Here is a 7,408-nt window from a genome sequence, read left to right as displayed (position 1 = left end):
TGGTGGAGAATAACTACCATAACTTAAGCCATAGCCATAAAGAAACAAGCCTGGGGCAAAAAACAATAAGGGCCCTCCCCCATGACACTTGATGACTTTTACAGAAGAAGCTGTATATTGTGGGGCACAGTGTATGCTATATGTGTATAACATAAAAATATTTCATATGAAAACTTACAGTTACTTGGCTTGTCCCTTGGGGATCTCAGACACCACTTCAACACTTTGGCTGGGGAACTCAGGGGAGCTGATGTGTTTTATCCTAATGAGGAAGATTTCATAATAAGGATTTGGAGAATGGGCAGAGGGATAGCAGAGCAGGGAGAGGCTGGTGCTGCTACTACGGGATCATACCATGGGGGAGTAATAAAGCCCACCATAATGCCCCCCCAGTAGAAATAATTCTCCTTATAATGTGAGAGTGCAAAAAATCCCCCCTTGTAATGCCCCCAGTTGAGCTAATGTCCTCATAGATGCCCCTAATCATGTGCCAGTAATAAGCGCCCCCCCACCATCATGTGTCAGTAACAAGAGCCATCATGTGCCAGTAGCCAGAGTCCCCCTATATCATGTGCCAGTAGCCAGAGCCCCCCATATCATGTGCCAGTAGCCAGAGCCCATCCTATATCATGTGCCAGTAGCCATAGCCCCCCTATATCATGTGCCAGTAGCCATAGGGCCCCCTATCATGTGCCAGTAGCCATAGGGCCCCCCTATCATGTGCCAGTAGCCATAGGCCCCCCGATCATGTGCCAGTAGCCAGAACCCCCCATCATGTGCCTGCCCAGTAGCCACCAGTATTGACAACAACAACAAAAAAAACACTTATACTTACCTCCTTGTCAGCGATGCGATGCAGGCCTCTTCCGGCCTGTGTCCCGTGCGGTACTGCTCAGGGCTCAGGCGGTGCGATCAGGTCATCGTGCCACCTGCGCCGGCCTCTGATAGGCTGCCGGCCTAGTGTCTGCAGCCTATCAGAGGAAGGGGAAGGGACACACCTCTCCCTCCCCTGCTGCACAGCCATTTGTATTGCTGTCCTGAGGACGGCGATACAGATGACTGGAGATGAGCGCTTCCACAATGGAAGCACTCATCTCCAAGTGACATGTGTCCTGCCTATAGTTAGTTGCGGGCCGGCGCAGGGGGGCCCTAAAGACTCTATGGAAGCGCCGGCCCTGCTTACTAGAGCGGCGGCGCAGCATGAGGGGCGCCGCCGGCCACTTATTCAATGTGTCTTGATATAGGGCTGGATTCTGTAGCCCAAAACATGTTACTGTACACCTTTTTCCTGTGATTTTGGTGAATTTTATACAATGAGCTAATAAAGAACTATTTTTTTACTCCACAAGAAGCTGGATTCTCTCTTTCTATCGGCGCCCCCTGCCTAGGTCGCCTTACAGGTGGTGCCGGTCCTGGGTGTGCTTAAAAGTAACGCCAGTAAAGACCAACACCTCTTAAAGATGTTGCCACCAGTCCTGTATGCAATATTAGAAGTTAGTACCCTCTTAAAGAGTAGAAATATGCATATAACAGACATGCAGGCTTATATATCCCATATAGAAACAGAGTTATAATCTGCAAAAGCATCGATCGAGGACTTAAAGCGTGAGCTCGATCTCAGCCATGTTGCTTATCATCAACTAAAAAGGGAGGCAGATGACCTGAACCTCCGTTATTGCAGACTTCAGGAAACAGACAGACCAAGCCATACTATAGTCAATGTTGAAAGTGATCTGTCTGATAATGAGAGATTTTTGGGTCCTCCAGCTCTCACACCCCAAAATACAGACATGTCAACATCACATGCTCTTAAAGCGGAATCTATCCGAGATCCTAAGCCACCCGAGGGTGAAGGCATGATTACACAGGATGCATTAACCCAATTAAATCTGGTTTTTCAAGCTGTAACCTCCTTCCTAGGCGCTAGCGACACTAAAGGCCATAGAAGTGTCCCCCAACACCTTCCCATAGAGAGGAATGTTAGGGTTAAGTCACCTGTGCCAAGTGAGTACGATGGAAGTGATCAGAGTATGAGTGATTATGACAGTGATGTGGAAAAGCATGTGGCTTATTCCCTACTGTGCAGGCATGAGTTTGCCCACAAGGGGGATGAGAGTTCCAGGCGACCATCCTATGCTGAGCTGGACTCTAGAAAGAAAAATGCTCAGTGTTCAGAAGGGGATCAGAGTTCCTCGAGTATCATTAAGTTTCTAAATGCCACTGTACCTAAATCTCTAAGAGAGGTTCTCCTGAAATTGCTTATCACTTAGAACTGTACCAGTCCACCATGGATTCTTTAAAGTTGTTTTCTGATGTGGACAGGATCAGATTCCTACAATGGGCATTTGAAAATAAGTATCGCCACTACTTTATTTCCTTCAGAGACAGGGGTATCCGGGATTGGCAGGATGTTTTGCACAAGGTAAAATTCAAATTCTTCCCTTACCGGACTATTACTGCTGCATAATGTGATATTTATAAACTCACATGTAGACCCAATCAAAGTCCCTGGGAATTCCTCTCTATCCTTAAAAATGCCTATGGGTTAACGTATAGGTCCCCAAATTGGGAATCTGGAGAATTCAAACAACTGTTTTATGACGCAACGCCTATGCAAATTAAATTTAGCCTAGCTAGAGATCTTGATATTAAAGCTCTCTTGGACAGATTGGTGATGGCTGCCACTTCACTGTATAATATCAGTGAGTGCCATGCTATGGGAGAGAGATACAAAAGGTCCCCAGAGCAAAACGTAGCAGAAGCTAAAATAAACCACAACCTGGGATTTGAAAGGCAACCACTCAGGTACCCTCCGTCTACAGGACCTTTTCAAGGAACCCAACGACAACAGGTAGGACCCAGGCAAACAAAACCTCATAGCCCCAACGGGTCAGAGGGGGATAATAATGGTGATAAGAGGTCTAACTACCGTCCACAATATTACAATAGGGGTCCCCTGGGATACAGGGGCTGGAATAACAGGCCCAGACAACAGAAGGAAAGTAGGCCTAAATCCTCTACTTCACTTAGAAGTCGGTCACCCACCTCTAGTAAGGGTACACCATAAAACCAAACTGTGCACAAATCAAATAATCGGTTTGATCAGTTGGCAGATCAAGTGGCTAAATTAAGCAAAATAGTTAATAAGATGTCCCAGGTGTCCATCGAAAAACAACCTAAGCCTTTTTTAGGGGCGGCTGCAGGTCCCAGCTCAGCCCTATAAAGCAGGCAGGGCGGGGTCAGAGCTCAGGCCAACGCAAGGCTACCAAGCTGGTTGTAGAAGAATCTGTGATTCTTAATACTATATTGCCTTGCAGCGTTCTTGACCCGAAAATTGAGGCCAAAGAGGAGGTTTCTAACGTGTTGTCTATCTTGCAGTCTAACCATGTAGATTTGTGTACTAATGTATCTTCTCCAATGAGTGATCCCATCATCTCTGCGTCAATCTGTGAGCTGCCATCCGTAAACTGAGATGTAATCCAGTTTTCCTCAAAGGTGGGGGCTGCTGCCGTGTGCAGTAAGAATATCTGGGTTTCTCCAGAAGTCGCATCGCTGCAAAAGGATCAAATCCTCAAAAAGGCGTCAGATGAATGAACATCCTAATTTCTTATGTGATTTGTTTCAGGTTGAAGGCCGATATTTTGTAAATTCTTATCTCCAAGATGCACTTACCGGGCCAATTAGGGGTTTACTTGACATGGGATCACAAGCCACTATATTTTTATATAGTTATTTCCAACCGGTTATGGATGTAACAGGCTGAAATTGAAATCGTTTGATGGCTCTTTGATAAGTGTAGGTGGAGACGCTTTGCAGGTAGGAGGTACAGCGTGGTTAAAATTAGAAATAGGCAAGAAAGTAATTAAATGTCCCACACTCATTATGGACCTTCCCTATGATCGGCTGATCATAGGAATCAACCTCATGAAAAGATTCAGTTCCATAGTAGACTTCATCAATGAAGCAATCTGGACTCAGGTAAAGGGTACAAAATAAAGGTTTCTGGGGTGGTCACTCAGATCTCCGCAGATACATGTATTATTGATTGTGTCTCCGTGTCGGCCGACTTAGTTATTTAAATTACTTTGTACCTGAAAATTGAACTACTCTCACAGCACCTATTGCCTATGAGTACTCTTGCAATGCACAACCACAACGTAGTTGTCATGTGATAGAAGAAAGCTGATTGAAGTTCGTTTTAGGAACAACCGGACGCCAGATGACATTATCCTGAAAAATGGTAAGCCTGGAAAGGATGCTAATGGTACCGCCCATACCTGTCACGGACAATTTATGATTGACCGTGACGCTGTTGCGTGCAGACTGGTTGCCGGGGGCAATGTGTAGTTTTTCTGTTTGCACATACACTTTCTTTTATTTGGTGCTTTCCCCGTTTTGGTTGTCACGGGGTTAATTTAGGTGTGTCTGCTAGGTGTGGTGGGTGTGACCTCAGGCCTCTTTATATGATGGTGTGTTGGAGCCTGTGGTCTTATTTTGTTGTCTGCCTGTGTAGGAGCTCTTCTCCCTGGCGGTATGTTTTTGTGTCTGTGTGAGTCACCGTTATTTATTATATTGTTTCCTTGCCCTGGCTGTGTGTCCCCTCCGGTGTGTCTCTGTTTTCCTACCCCACCTGGTGTATGTTGTATTGGTGTGGTTGGTGTATGGAGGTTTTCTGGTGGTGTCTTGACTCCGAAGAGGGGCGTGCTTTCACGGAAGGGTTTAAGCGAAGACAAGACTGTGGGTTTCCCAGCCTGGATCCGCATTCCATCTTGGCTACGGCAGGTAAGTGAGGATTGCATAGTTATGTTGCTGTGTAACTTACCTGCCGTACTGTTTATCCCATGGTCTTGCTTCCTGTCTGCCACTGGGCCTCTGGAGACACCTTTTCATCCGTGGTGTAGGATGAATGTGTGGTCTCTGCCCTGTCATTAGGCCTAGGGCATTACAGGCATCTAGATTCTAGATTCGTGAGCATGAGCCCCCTTACCATCTGAGGCGGCTCATGCTCTAGGAGTCCAGGGAGAGCTCAGGGTTACTTTAGGTGGTGACCATCTCTCTGTGCCCTGCTATCTGGCGTTGCAGCCACTGCCATTGCACGGTGGGGGGTTTTCCCCGCTCCCCGCCGTGACAATACCATAACCATCCAGAAAAACAGAATTGAAAAGGTAACCTTGGATAGGGATATATTAACTATTTCTCTTGAAGGGGGAAATTACGAAGTTGCGGACCTGACCAAGCATACTCAATCCATGGTACGGATTGAGAAGGTCAGTGATAACTTATTGATTCCCATACAGGTGAACAATATAGCCCCGGTGAAATATGCTAAGTTGGATCTAAAATCCATAGCCAGTTATATAAGACTAGGTCTCTTAAAACAGGTCGCCAACTCTAAAGTGATTAAAGGTTCCTCTCCACAGGACCAATGGATTCATGATATGGATGGAGATTCTCAGAGTCATAATGTGATTGCAAGATGTCTATTGTCTATTTTCATAGGAGATAAGACTATGGAACATTTATTCATAGTATTGAATGAACCACGGTACCAGATGTATTTAGGTAATGACCTTCTACACCGATTTGCCGTGCAGATTGATCTGGTCAACAATACTCTATGGTCCAGATTACCTGGAGACCAGGAAAGGTTTCAGGATGAAGAGCAAGCCTTGAGATAGGGACAACAAATGCCCTATGCTGTAAGTATCATGGTTGCTGATGAGGTTAAATCCCTGAAGGGTGCAAGCCATTTCTTCTTCCCATTTAAGTAAAGAAGGGGCAAAAATTGAAGAATGCAGATGCTTTGATCTGTTTGTCTAACCGGATGCAGCAACTCGGCCTGAAGGTAAAGCCCACTCCTATGATAAACATCCATCAGACTCCATTGCATATGGTGATTCATAATATGGCTCCCCATAGCATATCCTTACAAAAAGGTACTATAATTGGTGTAGGTATGCATTCAGAGTATTACACTTTCAGATTCCATAATGACGTCATTGGACTTATTCCGGATGAATACTTGATAGAAGAGCAAGTAGTGGAAGAACGTTTTTCCTGAACACCTGAGGGGTTATTTAATATCCTGCAGAGGGAAGCCAGGTGGATCCTGCGCACACAAGCACTAGGAGAACTTGGATTGAACGATAGGAATGATCTTAGCCCATTTCTGTAATTAAGTTTCCTTGTTGTTGTCTATTCATATGTGTTTTATGTACTGGCATTTTTGTCTCTGAATTTTTGCTTATTTGTTGCAGATTTGTTGCACCTTCTATGTTTGTATTTGTGGAACGTAACCCCTTTTACCTAGATGCGGCCTGATTCGTCTGTTTGTATGACGTCGGCCCGCACCAGAGGTTAAAAGGAGTGCGGACGCAGGCACGCATTGAAGCACAGCCTGATGAAGCGCAGATAGCGCGAAACGGCTGCCGCTGTCATTGCGTGCTTGATTTGTCCGCCCCCTGCCTGATTGTGTCTGAATAAAGCTGTTTGACTGCAGACCGGTGAGTGCCGCTGTATACTTCTTCTACTTACCGACATCTAGTTATTTAATATCCACTGTGTTTATCCTTTCAATCCTGAAGAAGGTACATGCCACATTGAAGAATCATCTTTAGTTTTTAACCATGAGATTAATGAGGAGTATGAGTCATCCCAACAGGGAAAAGAGACGGTACGCAATACTCAAAACAATTTAATTAGTGAGCTTGAAGAAGCTTATGAATTAAGTCAACCTGAAATCTTTCCAGAATTTCAGGAATAGGTGGAAGAGCAAATCTCTATAGCCGACGCATGCTCCGATGAGTCGGAGCATCAACAGCTACAAAGGCTCTTCGCAGAATTCCCGGACAGGTTTCCTAAGGATTCTTATGACTGTGGGGAAACTGACCTGCACGTTGCAAGAATCCAGACGAATCCCAATGCACCCCCTGTATATGTCAAACAGTACCGACTTCCACTGCCAGCTTACGAGTCGCTACCAGAAATCGTAAAGAACTTGGAGGGGCTGGGAATCATTCCGTCCGGTGCACAGCTCGTTCAACCATCCCATACTTGGGATTCTCAAACCCAATGGTTAGTTTTGCCTCTGTTCGGACCTAAGGCAGTTAAATAAATAGGTATATATGTCTGGATGTCCAGTGCCGTATATTGAGCCGTGTTTGGTGCAAATACAGGGATCCAAAATCTTCACTGCTCTTGACTGTGCGCAGGGATATTGGACGATTGAGGTGGACGAGAAGGATCAATACAAATTGGCCCTCACATTTGGGAAACAGCAATATGCGTGGACCCGATTGCCTTTCCAGTACAATAATGCAGGCAATGAGTTTGCTGTGTTCATGCATAAGGCGATGCCTGATGCCACTGAACAAGGTACCTTATCCTATGTGGATGATGTCCTGATCAA

The sequence above is a fragment of the Bufo gargarizans genome, chromosome 1 (assembly GCF_014858855.1).
Source record: "Bufo gargarizans isolate SCDJY-AF-19 chromosome 1, ASM1485885v1, whole genome shotgun sequence".
NCBI classification, from domain to species: Eukaryota; Metazoa; Chordata; class Amphibia; order Anura; family Bufonidae; genus Bufo; species Bufo gargarizans.
The sequence above is the reverse complement of the archived record's forward strand: the minus strand, read 5'-3'. Positions refer to the sequence as shown.